The sequence below is a fragment of the Oncorhynchus keta genome, unplaced genomic scaffold (genome assembly GCF_023373465.1).
Source record: "Oncorhynchus keta strain PuntledgeMale-10-30-2019 unplaced genomic scaffold, Oket_V2 Un_contig_17534_pilon_pilon, whole genome shotgun sequence".
Lineage (NCBI taxonomy): Eukaryota > Metazoa > Chordata > Actinopteri > Salmoniformes > Salmonidae > Oncorhynchus > Oncorhynchus keta.
This window is the reverse complement of record NW_026280473.1, coordinates 45001-65287: the sequence shown is the minus strand read 5'-3', so window position 1 is coordinate 65287 and position 20287 is coordinate 45001. Positions and strand designations below refer to the sequence as shown.

General features: G+C 45.5%; 1 pseudogene; it reads left to right on the top strand.

The window, feature by feature from the left end:
• Positions 1 to 13: 13 nt before the first annotated feature.
• The window catches only part of LOC127919798 (hsp90 co-chaperone Cdc37-like), a 20612-nt pseudogene continuing 338 nt past the window's right edge, over positions 14 to 20287 (top strand).

Here is a 20287-nt window from a genome sequence, read left to right as displayed (position 1 = left end):
ATGTCGCACGATTTCTACGTCACACTACCGCGCAGACCGGAAGCAACAGATCTTTCCAGAAAATACTTCTGAGCTGAAGCAACGCGTATAGTGCGGCGGGTTCTCTGGCAAGCTTAGCTCACATTTTCAACAGGACCAAAGTTGACATTTTTATCTTTACACGTCAATCCATTTAGTGTGCCGTTGTTGCGTGGACTTCCCACGGAAGGAGAAGGAGGAGAGCGAGAGAGAAGATGACGTCCAGGACTATTGATTACAGCGTGTGGGACCACATCGAAGTATCGGATGACGAGGATGAGACTCACCCCAATATCGACACGCCGAGCCTCTTCCGATGGAGGCATCAGGTAGCTATGACAACGGGCGACATGTCTTCACTAAAATAATAATACAGAAATAGCTAACGTACATGACTAGTTAGGCAGCTGGCGACAGTAGCTGTGTCAGCAGACACTAAGTTCTTAGCCATATAAATCAGTACTCAACCGGCTAATCTAGTTAGCTGGTCAACTAACGTGACTAACGTTAATCCAACTGGCTAAAGTGTTAGCGAGCTGGTCTTAGCTCTGATCCAGGGCGTTAACTAGGCAAGGCTTTCAACATTTGGGCTTTACAGTAGTAGCCTAGTTGCTCAATAAGAGTTTGTACACAGCTCTGTCTCTCTCTGTCTGCCTTTCCTTCCTGTCTCTCTTGGCCAATGAGAGTTTCTCCACACAGCCTGTGATTCACCGTAACCTTGGCGAGCTACATCAAACTAATCCAGCAGAATTGTGCTAGGTACAATATCTTGCCTTGGACGTGATTATTTTCTTCTTCTTTGGGATTTGGTTGGCGGATTGCATCCAACGTTTACGTTGCGTACACCGCCACCTACTGTACTGGAGTGTGAGGCCAGTCACAACCTGCCTACGTTAAATATCTTCATTAGTCCTGTTCCTCTAGGATGTCTGGTTAGCTAGCTAATAGGTCACATTTTAAAGAACAACAATGTTACTATCTCCCACCCCTTTCTCCTCCCTCCTACACCCCTCCACCCTTCCTCTCCTCCCTCCTACACCCCTCCACCCTTCCTCTCCTCCACCCTTCATCCTTCCATGTCCCTCCCATCTTTCATCTCTCCTCCACCCTCTCTCCGCTGCTCTAATCTTCCACTACGCCCCCCTCAACCCTTCTCCTCCCTCCTCCACCCTTCCTCTCTTCCCACCTCCACCCTTCCTCTCCTCCCTCCTTCACCCTTCCTCTCCTCCCTCCTCCACCCTTCCTCTCCTCCCTCCACCCTTCCTCTCCTCTCTCCTCCACCCCTTCCTCTCCTCCCTCCACCCTTCCTCTCATCACCCCTCTTCTCTCCTCCACCCTTCCTCTCACCACCCCCTTCTCTCCCTCCACCCTTCCTCTCCTCCCTCCTCCCTCTCATCACCCCTCTTCTCTCCCTCCTAGGCGCGTGTGGAGAAACAGGTGGCCTTCGAGGAGAAAGGAGAGGAGCTGGAGAGGAACATGGCAGAGTGTAAGAGACGTCTGGAAGAGGTGCAGTACAGAGTGAAGGAGTTAGAGGAGGAAGGAAAGGAGGGAGAGGAGGAGAGGAAGACGGCGCTGAGCAAGGCCCAGGCCGAGGAGAAGAAATACAGAAAGGATCAACGCTTGTGGGAGAAGAAGATGGAGGAACACCGGAGAGAGGAGAAAAAGATGCCTTGGAACGTTGACACGCTCAGCAAAGAGGGATTCAGCAAGGTGAGATATTGAGGCTGTAGCATTTCGCTACACCTGCTAAACATGTGTATGTGACAAGTCAATTAGATTTGATTTTAGATACATCACTCCCTCAACAAAGAGGGCTTCAGCCAGGTGATATAGAGATACATCACTCCCTCAACAAAGAGGGCTTCAGCCAGGTGATATAGAGATACATCACTCCCTCAACAAAGAGGGCTTCAGCCAGGTGATATAGAGATACATCACTCCCTCAACAACGAGGGCTTCAGCCAGGTGATATAGAGATACATCACTCCCTCAACAAAGAGGGCTTCAGCCAGGTGATATAGAGATACATCACTCCCTCAACAACGAGGGCTTCAGCCAGGTGATATAGAGATACACCACTCCCTCAACAAAGAGGGCTTCAGCCAGGTGAGATAGAGATATACCACTCCCTCAACAAAGAGGGCTCAGCCAGGTGATATAGAGATACACCACTCCCTCAACAACGAGGGCTTCAGCCAGGTGATATAGAGATACACCACTCCCTCAACAAAGAGGGCTTCAGCCAGGTGATATAGAGATACACCACTCCCTCAACAAAGAGGGCTTCAGCCAGGTGATATAGAGATATACTCCCTCAACAAAGAGGGCTTCAGCCAGGTGATATAGAGATACACCACTCCCTCAACAACGAGGGCTTCAGCCAGGTGATATAGAGATACACCACTCCCTCAACAAAGAGGGCTTCAGCCAGGTGAGCTAGAGATATACCACTCCCTCAACAAAGAGGGCTTCAGCCAGGTGATATAGAGATACACCACTCCCTCAACAAAGAGGGCTTCAGCCAGGTGAGATAGAGATATACCACTCCCTCAACAAAGAGGGCTTCAGCCAGGTGATATAGAGATACACCACTCCCTCAACAACGAGGGCTTCAGCCAGGTGATATAGAGATACACCACTCCCTCAACAAAGAGGGCTTCAGCCAGGTGATATAGAGATACACCACTCCCTCAACAAAGAGGGCTTCAGCCAGGTGATATAGAGATACACCACTCCCTCAACAAAGAGGGCTTCAGCCAGGTGAGATAGAGATACACCACTCCCTCAACAAAGAGGGCTTCAGCCAGGTGAGATAGAGATACACCACTCCCTCAACAAAGAGGGCTTCAGCCAGGTGATATAGATACACCACTCCCTTAACAAAGAGGGCTTCAGCCAGGTGATATAGAGATACACCACTCCCTCAACAAGGAGGGCTTCAGCCAGGTGAGATAGAGATACACCACTCCCTCAACAAAGAGGGCTCAGCCAGGTGATATAGAGATACACCACTCCCTCAACAACGAGGGCTTCAGCCAGGTGATATAGAGATACACCACTCCCTCAACAAAGAGGGCTTCAGCCAGGTGATATAGAGATACACCACTCCCTCAACAAAGAGGGCTTCAGCCAGGTGATATAGAGATACACCACTCCCTCAACAAAGAGGGCTTCAGCCAGGTGATATAGAGATACACCACTCCCTCAACAACGAGGGCTTCAGCCAGGTGATATAGAGATACACCACTCCCTCAACAAGGAGGGCTTCAGCCAGGTGATATAGAGATACATCACTCCCTCAACAACGAGGGCTTCAGCCAGGTGAGATAGAGATACACCACTCCCTCAACAAAGAGGGCTTCAGCCAGGTGATATAGAGATACATCACTCCCTCAACAAAGAGGGCTTCAGCCAGGTGAGATAGAGATACATCACTCCCTCAACAAAGAGGGCTTCAGCCAGGTGATATAGAGATACATCACTCCCTCAACAAAGAGGGCTTCAGCCAGGTGAGATAGAGATACATCACTCCCTCAACAAAGAGGGCTTCAGCCAGGTGATATAGAGATACATCACTCCCTCAACAAAGAGGGCTTCAGCCAGGTGAGATAGAGATACATCACTCCCTCAACAAAGAGGGCTTCAGCCAGGTGAGATAGAGATACATCACTCCCTCAACAAAGAGGGCTTCAGCCAGGTGATATAGAGATACACCACTCCCTCAACAAGGAGGGCTTCAGCCAGGTGAGATAGAGATACACCACTCCCTCAACAAAGAGGGCTTCAGCCAGGTGATATAGAGATACACCACTCCCTCAACAAAGAGGGCTTCAGCCAGGTGATATAGAGATACACCACTCCCTCAACAAAGAGGGCTTCAGCCAGGTGATATAGAGATACACCACTCCCTCAACAAAGAGGGCTTCAGCCAGGTGAGCTAGAGATACACCACTCCCTCAACAAAGAGGGCTTCAGCCAGGTGAGCTAGAGATACACCACTCCCTCAACAAAGAGGGCTTCAGCCAGGTGATATAGAGATACACCACTCCCTCAACAAAGGGCTTCAGCCAGGTGAGATAGAGATACCACTCCCTCAACAAGGAGGGCTTCAGCCAGGTTATATAGAGATACACCACTCCCTCAACAAAGAGGGCTTCAGCCAGGTGATATAGAGATACACCACTCCTCAACAAAGAGGGCTTCAGCCAGGTGAGCTAGAGATACACCACTCCCTCAACAAAGAGGGCTTCAGCCAGGTGATATAGAGATACACCACTCCCTCAACAAGGAGGGCTTCAGCCAGGTGATATAGAGATACACCACTCCCTCAACAAGGAGGGCTTCAGCCAGGTGATATAGAGATACACCACTCCCTCAACAAGGAGGGCTTCAGCCAGGTGATATAGAGATACACCACTCCCTCAACAAGGAGGGCTTCAGCCAGGTTATAGAGATACACCACTCCCTCAACAAGGAGGGCTTCAGCCAGGTGATATAGAGATACACCACTCCCTCAACAAAGAGGGCTTCAGCCAGGTGATATAGAGATACACCACTCCCTCAACAAGGAGGGCTTCAGCCAGGTTATATAGAGATACACCACTCCCTCAACAAAGAGGGCTTCAGCCAGGTGAGCTAGAGATACATCACTCCCTCAACAAAGAGGGCTTCAGCCAGGTGATATAGAGACACCACTCCCTCAACAAAGAGGGCTTCAGCCAGGTGAGATAGAGACACCACTCCCTCAACAAAGAGGGCTTCAGCCAGGTGAGCTAGAGATACACCACTCCCTCAACAAAGAGGGCTTCAGCCAGGTGAGCTAGAGATACACCACTCCCTCAACAAGGAGGGCTTCAGCCAGGTGAGCTAGAGATACACCACTCCTCTCAACAAAGAGGGCTTCAGCCAGGTGAGCTAGAGATACACCACTCCTCAACAAGGAGGGCTTCAGCCAGGTTATATAGAGATACACCACTCCCTCAACAAAGAGGGCTTCAGCCAGGTGATATAGAGATACACCACTCCTCAACAAAGAGGGCTTCAGCCAGGTGATATAGAGATACACCACTCCCTCAACAAAGAGGGCTTCAGCCAGTTAGAATACACCACTCCCTCAACAAAGAGGGCTTCAGCCAGGTGAGCTAGACACCACTCCCTCAACAAGGAGGGCTTCAGCCAGGTGATATATACACCACTCCCTCAACAAGGAGGGCTTCAGCCAGGTGATATAGAGATACACCACTCTGGCTTGCCAGGTGATAAGACACCACTCCCTCAACAAAGAGGGCTTCAGCCAGGTGATATCTGATACACCACTCCCTCAACAAAGAGGGCTTCAGCCAGGTGAGCTAGAGATACACCACTCCCTCAACAAAGAGGGCTTCAGCCAGTTGAGCTAAGATACACCACTCCTCAACAAGGAGGGCTTCAGCCAGGTGAGCTAGAGATACACCACTCCCTCAACAAAGAGGGCTTCAGCCAGTTAGCTAGAGATACACCACTCCTCAACAAGGAGGGCTTCTGCCTGTTATAAGAGATACACCACTCCCTCAACAAAGAGGGCTTCTCCAGGTGATCTAGTTATAACCACTCCTCAACAAAGAGGGCTTCAGCCTGTTATAACATACACCACTCCCTCAACAAAGAGGGCTTCAGCCAGGTGAGCTAGAGATACACCACTCCTCAACAAAGAGGGCTTCAGCCAGGTGAGTTATAATACACCACTTCCCTCAACTGGAGGGCTGTGATATAGAGATACACCACTCCCTCAACAAGGAGGGCTTCAGTTGATACACCACTCCCTCAACAAGGAGGGCTTCTGTTATAGAGAACACCACTCCTCTGTCTTCAGCCAGGTGATATAACATACACCACTCCTCTGTCTTCAGTTATAACAACACTTCTCCTCAACAAGGAGGGCTTCTGTCTACACCACTCCTCAACAAAGAGGGCTTCAGCCAGGTATAACAACCACTTCTCTCAACTCTGCCAGGTGAGCTAGAGATACACCACTCCTCAACAAGGAGGGCTTCAGTCTGTTATAGAGATACACCACTCCTCAACAAGGAGGGCTTCTGCCAGGTGATATAAGATACACCACTCCCTCAACAAAGAGGGCTTCTGTCTGATATAGAGATACACCACTCCCTCAACAAAGAGGGCTTCAGCCAGGTATAACAACACTTCCTCTCTTCTGTCTGTTATAACAACACCACTTCTCAACAAAGAGGGCTTCAGCCAGGTGTTATAATACACCACTCCTCAACAAAGAGGGCTTCAGCCAGGTGAGCTAGAGATACACCACTCCCTCAACAAGGAGGGCTTCAGCCAGGTGAGCTAGAGATACACCACTCCTCAACAAAGAGGGCTTCAGCCAGGTGAGCTAGAGATACACCACTCCCTCAACAAAGAGGGCTTCAGCCAGGTGAGCTAAGATACACCACTCCTCAACAAAGAGGGCTTCAGCCAGGTGATATAGAGATACACTTCTCTCAAAGAGGGCTGTCTGTGAGATATACACACTCCTCTTCAGCCAGGTGAGCTAGAGATACACCACTCCCTCAACAAAGTTATAACAGGTGAGCTAGAGATACATCACTCCCTCAACAAAGAGGGCTGTCTGTTAGAGATACACACTCCTCAACAAAGAGGGCTTCAGCTGTGAGCTGTTATAACACCACTCCTCAACAAAGAGGGCTTCAGCCAGGTGAGCTCTGTCTGTTATAAGAGATACACCACTCCTCAACAAAGAGGGCTTCTGTCTGGTGATATAGAGATTCACCACTCCCTCAACAAAGAGGGCTTCAGCCAGGTGATATAGAGATACACCACTCCTCAACAAAGAGGGCTTCAGCCAGGTGAGCTAGAGATACACCACTCCCTCAACAAAGAGGGCTTCAGCCAGGTGAGCTAGAGATACACCACTCCTCAACAAGGAGGGCTTCAGCCAGGTGATATAGAGATACACCACTCCTCAACAAGGAGGGCTGCCAGGTGATATAGAGATACACCACTCCCTCAACAAAGAGGGCTTCAGCCAGGTGAGATAGAGACACCACTCCCTCAACAAAGAGGGCTTCAGCCAGGTGATATAGAGATACACACTCCCTCAACAAAGAGGGCTTCAGCCAGGTGAGCTAGAGATACACCACTCCCTCAACAAAGAGGGCTTCAGCCAGGTGAGCTAGAGATACACCACTCCCTCAACAAGGAGGGCTTCAGCCAGGTGAGCTAGAGATACACCACTCCCTCAACAAAGAGGGCTTCAGCCAGGTGAGCTAGAGATACACCACTCCCTCAACAAGGAGGGCTTCAGCCAGGTTATATAGAGATACACCACTCCCTCAACAAAGAGGGCTTCAGCCAGGTGATATAGAGATACACCACTCCCTCAACAAAGAGGGCTTCAGCCAGGTGATATAGAGATACACCACTCCCTCAACAAAGAGGGCTTCAGCCAGGTGAGCTAGAGATACACCACTCCCTCAACAAAGAGGGCTTCAGCCAGGTGAGCTAGAGATACACCACTCCCTCAACAAGGAGGGCTTCAGCCAGGTGATATAGAGATACACCACTCCCTCAACAAGGAGGGCTTCAGCCAGGTGATATAGAGATACACCACTCCCTCAACAAGGAGGGCTTCAGCCAGGTGATATAGAGATACACCACTCCCTCAACAAGGAGGGCTTCAGCCAGGTGATATAGAGATACACCACTCCCTCAACAAGGAGGGCTTCAGCCAGGTGAGATAGAGATACACCACTCCCTCAACAAGGTTCAGCCAGGTTATATAGAGATACCTCCCTCAACAAAGAGGGCTTCAGCCAGGTGAGCTAGAGATACACCACTCCCTCAACAAAGAGGGCTTCAGCCAGGTGAGCTAGAGATACACCACTCCCTCAACAAGGAGGGCTTCAGCCAGGTGATATAGAGATACACCACTCTCAACAAGGAGGGCTTCAGCCAGGTGATATAGAGATACACCACTCCCTCAACAAAGAGGGCTTCAGCCAGGTGATATAGAGATACACCACTCCTCAACAAAGAGGGCTTCAGCCAGGTGAGCTAGAGATACACCACTCCTCAACAAAGAGGGCTTCAGCCAGGTGATATAGAGATACACCACTCCCTCAACAAAGAGGGCTTCAGCCAGGTGAGCTAGAGATACACCACTCCCTCAACAAAGAGGGCTTCAGCCAGGTGAGCTAGAGATACACCACTGGAGGGCTTCAGCCAGGTGAGCTAGAGATACACCACTCCTCAACAAAGAGGGCTTCAGCCAGGTGAGCTAGAGATACACCACTCCCTCAACAAAGAGGGCTTCAGCCAGTTAGAGATACACCACTCCCTCAACAAAGAGGGCTTCAGCCAGGTGATATAGAGATACACCACTCCCTCAACAAAGAGGGCTTCAGCCAGGTGAGATAGAGATACATCACTCCCTCAACAAAGAGGGCTTCAGCCAGGTGAGATAGAGATACATCACTCCCTCAACAAAGAGGGCTTCAGCCAGGTCAGCTAGAGATACACCACTCCCTCAACAAAGAGGGCTTCAGCCAGGTGAGCTAGAGATACATCACTCCCTCAACAAAGAGGGCTTCAGCCAGGTGAGATAGAGATACATCACTCCCTCAACAAGGAGGGCTTCAGCCAGGTGAGCTAGAGATACACTCCTCAACAAAGAGGGCTTCAGTGAGCTAGAGATACACCACTCCCTCAACAAAGAGGGCTTCAGCCAGGTGAGCTAACGAGATACACCACTCCCTCAACAAAGAGGGCTTCAGCCAGGTGATATAGAGATACACCACTCCCTCAACAAAGAGGGCTTCAGCCAGGTGAGATAAGATACACCACTCCTCAACAAAGAGGGCTTCAGCCAGGTGAGCTAGAGATACACCACTCCCTCAACAAAGAGGGCTTCAGCCAGGTGAGCTAGAGATACACCACTCCCTCAACAAAGAGGGCTTCAGCCAGGTGATAGAGATACATCACTCCCCTCAACAAAGAGGGCTTCAGCCAGGTGATATAGAGATACACCACTCCCTCAACAAAGAGGGCTTCAGCCAGGTGAGATAGAGATACACCACTCCCTCAACAAAGAGGGCTTCAGCCAGGTGAGCTAGAGATACACCACTCCTCAACAAAGAGGGCTTCAGCCAGGTGAGCTAGAGATACACCACTCCCTCAACAAAGAGGGCTTCAGCCAGGTGACATAAGATATCGGCATCCCTCAACAAGAGGGCTTCAGCCAGGTGATATAAGATACACCACTCCCTCAACAAAGAGGGCTTCAGCCAGGTGATATAGAGATATCCACTCCCTCAACAAAGAGGACTTCAGCCAGGTGATCGAGATACATCACTCCCTCACAAAGAGGGCTTCAGCCAGGAGATAGAGATATATCCCTCAACAAAGAGGGCTTCAGCCAGGTGAGATAGAGATACACCACTCCCTCAACAAAGAGGGCTTCAGCCAGGTGATATAGAGATACACCACTCCCTCAACAAAGAGGGCTTCAGCCAGGTGAGATAGAGATAACATATCCTCAACAAAGAGGGCTTCAGCCAGGTGAGATAGGAAGACAATACATTACTTTGTTGAAGGATAAATCAAGATATGGGCTATTACCACCAACTACTGATGTCACATGTTATTCCTCTAGTGTCAACTGTCCTGTCCACTGAAAATATATTTATCTCATTACAACATCAAACGGACACCGAACGGAGGAACAGAAGGAGGAGAAACACAGACTTTTGTAGATAAACACAAGAAAGAGATCAAACACTTTGGTGAGTTTCAACACCACACAACTAAACCATTTAATATCTGTATTCTATACGGTCTGTTATAACAACACTTCTCTCTCTGTCTGTTATAACAACATCTCTGTCTGTTATAACAACATTCTCTCTCTCTGTCTGTTATAACAACACTTCTCTCTCTCTGTCTGTTATAACACTTCTCTCTCTGTCTGTTATAACAACACTTCTCTCTCTGTCTGTTATAACAACACTTCTCTCTCTGTCTGTTATAACAACACTTCTCTCTCTCTGTCTGTTATAACAACACTTCTCTCTGTCTGTTATAACAACACTTCTCTCTCTCTGTCTGTTATAACAACACTTCTCTCTCTGTCTGTTATAACAACGTCTGTTATAACAACTATCTGTTATAACAACACTTCTCTCTCTGTCTGTTATAACAACTCTTCTCTCTCAACATCTTCTCTCTGTTATAACAACATAACGGTCTGTTATAACATATCTCTGTCTGTTATAGAACATAACTCTCTGTCTGTTATAACAACTCTTCTCTCTCTCTGTCTGTTATAACAACTCTTCTCTCTCTCTGTCTGTTATAACAACTCTCTCTGTCTGTTATAACAACACTTCTCTCTCTCTGTCTGTTATAACAACACTTCTCTCTCTCTGTCTGTTATAACAACACTTCTCTCTCTCTGTCTGTTATAACAACTCTTCTCTCTCTCTCTGTCTGTTATAACAACACTTCTCTCTCTCTCTGTCTGTTATAACAACACTTCTCTCTCTCTCTGTCTGTTATAACAACACTTCTCTCTCTCTCTGTCTGTTATAACAACACTTCTCTCTCTCTCTGTCTGTTATAACAACACTTCTCTCTCTCTCTGTCTGTTATAACAACACTTCTCTCTCTCTCATAACTGTTATAACAACACATATAACAACACTTCTCTCTGTCTGTTATAAACAACACTTCTCTCTCTCTTCTGTCTGTTATACAACACTTCTCTCTCTCTCATCATATCTGTCTGTTATAACAACACTTCTCTCTCATAACTCTCTGTCTGTTATAACAACACTTCTCTCTCTCTCTCTGTCTGTTATAACAACACTTCGGCTCATGTCTGTTATAACAACACTTCTCTCTCATAACTGTCTGTTATAACAACACTTCTCTCTCTCTGTCTGTTATAACAACACTTCTCTCTCTCTCTCTGTCTGTTATAACAACATTCTCTGATGGCTCTGTTATAACAACACTTCTCATCTCTCTCTGTCTGTTATAACAACACTTCTCTCTCTCTCTGTCTGTTATAACAACACTTCTCTCTCTCTCTGTCTGTTATAACAACACTTCTCTCTCTCTCTGTCTGTTATAACAACACTTCTCTCTCTCTCTGTCTGTTATAACAACACTTCTCTCTCTCTCTGTCTGTTATAACAACACTTCTCTCTCTCTCTGTCTGTTATAACACCACACAACTAAACCATTTAATGTCTGTATTCTACACTCTCTCTCTTTCTCTCTTCCTAACCTGTGTGTGTAGGGATGCTTCGGCGTTGGGAACATATCAGGTACTCTGTCAGACCACCCTACCTGGACATAAGAGACGGCTAACGGACATTCCTGGTCATCATGTACACAGGTGGAGAGGACATAACTTCCTGGTTATCATGTGTATCACCTGGAGGTGGAGGGAGGTGAGGGGGGGGCCTGGTTATCATGTGTTACAGACATAAGGTGGACATAACATTATCATCGGCTGGATTACAGACATAACGGACATAACATATCGGCTCATTACAGACACTTCGGACATAACATATCGGCCTTAGGTGGAGACATAACGGGGGGTAACATATCCTGGTCAGACCTGGAGGTGGAGGAGGGATTAGACAGACATAACATATGGTTGTCACATGTACGGACATAACATACATAACATCTTTGTGTGTGTGTGTAGAAACATGGTTTGATGGATCAGGTAGCCCATCAGACCATAGTGACAGACTTAACGGACATAACATATCGGCTCATTACAGACATAACATATCGGACATATTACAGACATAACATAACATATCGGCTCATTACAGACATAACGGACATAACATATCGGCTCATTACAGACATAACGGACATAACATATCGGCTCATTACAGACATAACGGACATAACATATCGGCTCATTACAGACATAACGGACATAACATATCGGCTCATTACAGACATAACGGACATAACATATCGGCTCATTACAGACATAACGGACATAACATATCGGCTCATTACAGACATAACGGACATAACATATCGGCTCATTACAGACATAACGGACATAACATATCGGCTCATTACAGACATAACGGACATAACATATCGGCTCATTACAGACATAACGGACATAACATATCGGCTCATTACAGACATAACGGACATAACATATCGGCTCATTACAGACATAACGGACATAACATATCGGCTCATTACAGACATAACGGACATAACATATCGGCTCATTACAGACATAACGGACATAACATATCGGCTCATTACAGACATAACGGACATAACATATCGGCTCATTACAGACATAACGGACATAACATATCGGCTCATTACAGACATAACGGACATAACATATCGGCTCATTACAGACATAACGGACATAACATATCGGCTCATTACAGACATAACGGACATAACATATCGGCTCATTACAGACATAACGGACATAACATATCGGCTCATTACAGACATAACGGACATAACATATCGGCTCATTACAGACATAACGGACATAACATATCGGCTCATTACAGACATAACGGACATAACATATCGGCTCATTACAGACATAACGGACATAACATATCGGCTCATTACAGACATAACGGACATAACATATCGGCTCATTACAGACATAACGGACATAACATATCGGCTCATTACAGACATAACGGACATAACATATCGGCTCATTACAGACATAACGGACATAACATATCGGCTCATTACAGACATAACGGACATAACATATCGGCTCATTACAGACATAACGGACATAACATATCGGCTCATTACAGACATAACGGACATAACATATCGGCTCATTACAGACATAACGGACATAACATATCGGCTCATTACAGACATAACGGACATAACATATCGGCTCATTACAGACATAACGGACATAACATATCGGCTCATTACAGACATAACGGACATAACATATCGGCTCATTACAGACATAACGGACATAACATATCGGCTCATTACAGACATAACGGACATAACATATCGGCTCATTACAGACATAACGGACATAACATATCGGCTCATTACAGACATAACGGACATAACATATCGGCTCATTACAGACATAACGGACATAACATATCGGCTCATTACAGACATAACGGACATAACATATCGGCTCATTACAGACATAACGGACATAACATATCGGCTCATTACAGACATAACGGACATAACATATCGGCTCATTACAGACATAACGGACATAACATATCGGCTCATTACAGACATAACGGACATAACATATCGGCTCATTACAGACATAACGGACATAACATATCGGCTCATTACAGACATAACGGACATAACATATCGGCTCATTACAGACATAACGGACATAACATATCGGCTCATTACAGACATAACGGACATAACATATCGGCTCATTACAGACATAACGGACATAACATATCGGCTCATTACAGACATAACGGACATAACATATCGGCTCATTACAGACATAACGGACATAACATATCGGCTCATTACAGACATAACGGACATAACATATCGGCTCATTACAGACATAACGGACATAACATATCGGCTCATTACAGACATAACGGACATAACATATCGGCTCATTACAGACATAACGGACATAACATATCGGCTCATTACAGACATAACGGACATAACATATCGGCTCATTACAGACATAACGGACATAACATATCGGCTCATTACAGACATAACGGACATAACATATCGGCTCATTACAGACATAACGGACATAACATATCGGCTCATTACAGACATAACGGACATAACATATCGGCTCATTACAGACATAACGGACATAACATATCGGCTCATTACAGACATAACGGACATAACATATCGGCTCATTACAGACATAACGGACATAACATATCGGCTCATTACAGACATAACGGACATAACATATCGGCTCATTACAGACATAACGGACATAACATATCGGCTCATTACAGACATAACGGACATAACATATCGGCTCATTACAGACATAACGGACATAACATATCGGACATAACATAACATATCGGCTCATTACAGACATAACGGACATAACATATCGGCTCATTACAGACATAACGGACATAACATATCGGCTCATTACAGACATAACGGACATAACATATCGGCTCATTACAGACATAACGGACATAACATATCGGCTCATTACAGACATAACGGACATAACATATCGGCTCATTACAGACATAACGGACATAACATATCGGCTCATTACAGACATAACGGACATAACATATCGGCTCATTACAGACATAACGGACATAACATATCGGCTCATTACAGACATAACGGACATAACATATCGGCTCATTACAGACATAACGGACATAACATATCGGCTCATTACAGACATAACGGACATAACATATCGGCTCATTACAGACATAACGGACATAACATATCGGCTCATTACAGACATAACGGACATAACATATCGGCTCATTACAGACATAACGGACATAACATATCGGCTCATTACAGACATAACGGACATAACATATCGGCTCATTACAGACATAACGGACATAACATATCGGCTCATTACAGACATAACGGACATAACATATCGGCTCATTACAGACATAACGGACATAACATATCGGCTCATTACAGACATAACGGACATAACATATCGGCTCATTACAGACATAACGGACATAACATATCGGCTCATTACAGACATAACGGACATAACATATCGGCTCATTACAGACATAACGGACATAACATATCGGCTCATTACAGACATAACGGACATAACATATCGGCTCATTACAGACATAACGGACATAACATATCGGCTCATTACAGACATAACGGACATAACATATCGGCTCATTACAGACATAACGGACATAACATATCGGCTCATTACAGACATAACGGACATAACATGTCTCTCTTACAGACATAACGGATCGGCTCATTACAGACATAACGGACATAACATATCGGCTCATTACAGACATAACGGACATAACATATCACCTCATTACAGTCTGTCATTACAGACATAACGGACATAACATATCGGCTCATTACAGACAGGACATAACATATCGGCTCATTACAGACATAACGGACATAACATATCGGCTCATTACAGACATAACGGACATAACATATCGGCTCATTACAGACATAACGGACATAACATATCGGCTCATTACAGACATAACGGACATAACATATCGGCTCATTACAGACATAACGGACATAACATATCGGCTCATTACAGACATAACGGACATAACATATCGGCTCATTACAGACATAACGGACATAACATATCGGCTCATTACAGACATAACGGACATAACATATCGGCTCATTACAGACATAACGGACATAACATATCGGCTCATTACAGACATAACGGACATAACATATCGGTCTCATTACAGACATAACGGACATAACATATCTGTCTCTCTGCTCATGTACAGACATAACGGACATAACATATCGGCTCATCTAACGGACATAACATATCGGCTCATTACAGACATAACGGACACTAACATATCGGCTCATTCTGTCAGACATAACGGACACTAACATATCTGCTCTCTGTCTGTCAGACATAACGGACACTGACACATCTGTCTCTCTGTCTGTCTTACAGACATAACGGAACATATCGGCATATCCATAACTGTCTAACATATGCTCATTACAGACATAACGGACATAACATATCTGCTCATTACAGACATAACGGACATAACATATCGTCTCTCTGACTCATATCGGCTGTCAGACATAACGGACATAACACCTCGGCTCATTACAGACATAACTGGACATAACATATCGGCTCATTACAGACATAACGGACATAACATATCGGCTCATTACAGACATAACTGTGACATAACACTAACACTCTCTGACATAACGGAATCATCTCTGTCTGTCTGTCAGACTCTACTGTGTACACTGACACCTCTGTCTCTCTGTCTCTGTCAGACTCTACTGTCACTGACACCTCTGTCTCTCTGTCTCTGTCAGACTCTACTAAACACTGACACTGTGACTCTAACACACTGACACCTCTGTCTCTCTGTCTGTCTGTCAGACTCTGTCATAACATATCTGTCTGTCTGTCAGACTCTACTGTGTACACTGACACCTCTGTCTCTGTCTGTCTGTCAGACTCGGTGACATATCGTCTCTCTGTCTCTGTCAGACTCTACTGTGTAACACTGACATATCTGTCTCTCTGTCTGTCTGTCAGACTCTACTGTGTAACACTGACACCTCTGTCTCTCTGTCTGTCTGTCAGACTCTAACTGTGACACTAACACCTCTGTCTCTCTCTCTCTGTCAGACATCTGTGTAACACTGACACCTCTCTGTCTCTCTGTCTGACATAACACTGACACCTCTGTCTCTCTCTGTCTGTCAGACAGTGTACACTAACATCTGTCGGCTCAGACTCTACAGACACTGACACCTCTGTCTCTCTGTACAGTCTGTCACTGACATAACTCTCTGTCTGTCAGACTCTGACTGTCTGTCAGACACTGTGTAACACTATACTCTCTGTCTGTCAGACACTGTGTACACACTCTGTCTCTCTGTCTGTTGTCAGACATAACGGACACTGACATATCCTCTGACTCTCATGTCTGTCTGTCAGACTCTACTGTGTACACTGACACCTCTGTCTCTCTCATCTGTCTGACAGACTCTACTGTGTAACACTAACCTCTGTCTCTCTGTCTGTCTGTCAGACTGTGTACACTAACCTCTGTCTCTCTGTCTGTCTCATTACAGTGTCTGTCACTAACGGACATAACTGTCTCTCTCATCTGTCTGTCAGACTCTACTGTGTAACTGCACATATCGGGTCTGTCTGTCTGTCAGACTGACTACTGTTAAACTGATAAAGCCTCTGTCTCTCTGTCTGTCTGTCAGACTCTACTGTTAACACTGATATATCCTCTGTTTCTCTTGATGTCTGTCAGATCTACTGTGTAACACTGACACCTCTGTCTCTCTCTCTGTCTGTCAGACTCTACTGTGTAACACTGACACCTCTGTCTCTCTCTCTGTCTGTCAGACTCTACTGTGTAACACTGTATATATCCTCTGTCTCTCTCTCTGTCTGTCAGACTCTACTGTGTAACACTGTATATATCCTCTGTCTCTCTCTGTCTGTCAGACTCTACTGTGTACACTGACACCTCTGTCTCTCTCTCTGTCTGTCAGACTGCCGACCAGCCCTATCAGGAGGCCTTTACTGATGAGCTGGAGTCCTTTAAAGAGAGAGTTCGAGGCAGAGCTAAGATCAGGATACAAAAGGTCATTTTACCTCCATTTTGTTTTTCTCTTTTGCTTCAGGTGTTTAAAGGTGTTTTTATGGAAGTGGGAGAAGTTCAAAGCGATATTGAATCCAAAAACATTCTGATGTTCACACTTTTCTGGGCCTGATGAACCGAATACTAAAATACATAGATACAGTTGAAGTCAGAAGTTTACATACACTCATGTTGGAGTCATTAAAACTTGTTTTTCAACAACTCCACAAATTTCTTGTTAACAAACTATAGTTTTGGCAAGACGGTTAGGACATCTACTTTGTGCATGACACAAGTCATCTTTCCAACAATTGTTTACAGACAGATTATTTCACTAATAATTCACTGATTCACAATTCCAGTGGGTCAGAAGTTTACATCCACTAAGTTGACTGTGGATGTATTTCAAGGCCTACCTTCAAACTCAGTGCCTCTTTGCTTCTTGACATCAAGGGGAAATCAGCCAAGACCGCAGAAAAAAGAATTGTGGACCTCCACAAGTCTGCTTCATCCTTGGGAGAAATTTCCAAGCGCCTGAAGGTACCACGTTCATCTGTACAAACAATAGTACACAAGTATAAACACCATGGGACCACGTAGCCGTCATACCGCTCAGGAAGGAGACGCGTTCTGTCTCCTAGAGATGAACGGACTTTGATGTGAAAAGAGCAACTCAATCCCAGAACAACAGCAAATGACCTTGTGATGATTCTGGAGGAAACGGGTACAAAAAGTATCCACAGTAAAACGAGTCCTATATCGACATAACATGAAAGGCCGCTCAGCAAGGAAGAAGCCACTGCTCCAAAACCGCCATTAAAAAATACAGACTACAGTTTGCAACTGCACATGGGGACAAAGATCGTACTTTTTGAAGAAATGTCCTCTGGTCTGATGAAACAAAAATTGTTCGGCCATAATGACCATCGTTATGTTTGAAGGAAAAAGGGAGAGGCTTGCAAGCTGAAGAACACCATCCCAACCGTGAAGCACGGGGGTGGCAGCATCATGTTGTGGGGCTGCTTTGCTGCAGGAGGGACTGGTGCACTTCACAAAATAGATGGCATCATGAGGATGGAAAATTATGTGGATATATTGAAGCAACATCTCAAGACATCAGTCAGGAAGTTAAAGCTTGGTCGCAAATGGACAATGACCCCAAGCATTGTTTCAAAACGGTGACAACATGGCTTAAGGACAAAGTCAAAGTAGTGGAGTGGCCATCAAAGCCCTGACCTCAATCACATAGAACATTTGTGGGCAGAACTGATAAAAGTGTGTGCGAGCAAGGAGGCCTACAAAACCTGACTCAGTTACACCAGCTCTGTCAGGAGGAATGGGCCAAAATTCACCCAACTTATTGTGGGAAGCTTGTGGAAGGCTCCCAAACGTTTGACCCAAGTTACACTCAATTTATGTGTTTGTGTGTTAACACTCAATTAGTATTTGCCTTTAAACTTCTGGCCCACTGGGAATGTGATGAAATAAATAAATCATTCTCTCTACTATTTATCTGACATTTAACATTCTTAAAAGATGGTGATCCAAGACAGGACATTTTTACTAGGATTAAATGTCAGGCATTGTGATTTATGTATTTGATTAAGGTGTATGTAAACTTCTTGACTTCAACTGTACATAGAGTGAAATATGAGGCATTGGTGAGGTTCAAAATGAAAAGAATAAACTCATTGTAAAGGCTATGGAGGAGTATGAGGAGGAGGAGAGACAGAACAGACTGGGGCCAGGTGGACTGGACCCTGTGGAAGTCTACGATACTCTGCCAGAGGTAACACACACACACACACACACAGAGACGCACACACACACAGAGAGAGAGAGAGACAAACACACACACACACAGAGAGAGAGACACACACAGAGAGACGGAACAGACTGGGGCCAGGTGGACTGGACCCTGAAGTCAGTAACACACACACACACACAGAGAGACCAGAGAGAGAGACACACACACACAGTGAGATGTGGAAGTCTATGCAGAGGTAACACACACACAGAGATGCGCAGAGAGACACACACAGACAGTCAGTCATACCTAGAGAGACAGACACACAGAGAGACACACAGAGAGACAGAGAGACAGACAGAGAGACATACACAGAGAGACAGACTCACAGAGACAGACTTCAGAGAGACAGAACACAGAGAGACAGACGCAAGAGAGACAGACTACAGAGCCAGACATTCAGAGAGACAGACGCACAGAGAGACGCGCACAGAGAGACATACGCACAGAGAGACCTCCAGAGAGACATACGACAGAGAGACTGTATCAGACGCACAGATGACAGACAGAGACACATCTCAACGTCTTCATCATAACAGTCTAGAACCTATGAAGAAGCCTGACCTGTATCTTGTGATGTCACATCCTGTTTCACAGGAAATGAAGAAGTGTTTGATGATAAAGACATCTCAATGCTGCAGGAAGCTATCAGCAAGATGGACCCCATGGTGAGTGTCTCCTGTCTCTCTCTCTAATGAACTAACTCTCTCTAACTCTCTCTCTAACTCTTTAACTAACTCTCTCTGCAGGAACTCTCTCTTTAACTCTCTCTAACTCTCTTAACTCTTTAACTAACTAACTCTCTCTCTCTAACTCTCTCTTTAACTAACTCTCTCTCTAACTCTCTCTCTCTCTCTAACTCTTTAACTAACTAACTCTCTCTCTAACTCTAACCTGTGTGTTGTGGGGTTCCGCAGGAGGCAAAGGGCCACATGAAGAGGTGTATTGACTCAGGACTCTGGGTTCCCAACGCCAATACCGACAACGAAGAGGACAAGGAAGAAGAAGACGAGGAAGAGGACAAAGAAGATGAGGAAGAAGCAGAGAAGGAGGGAGA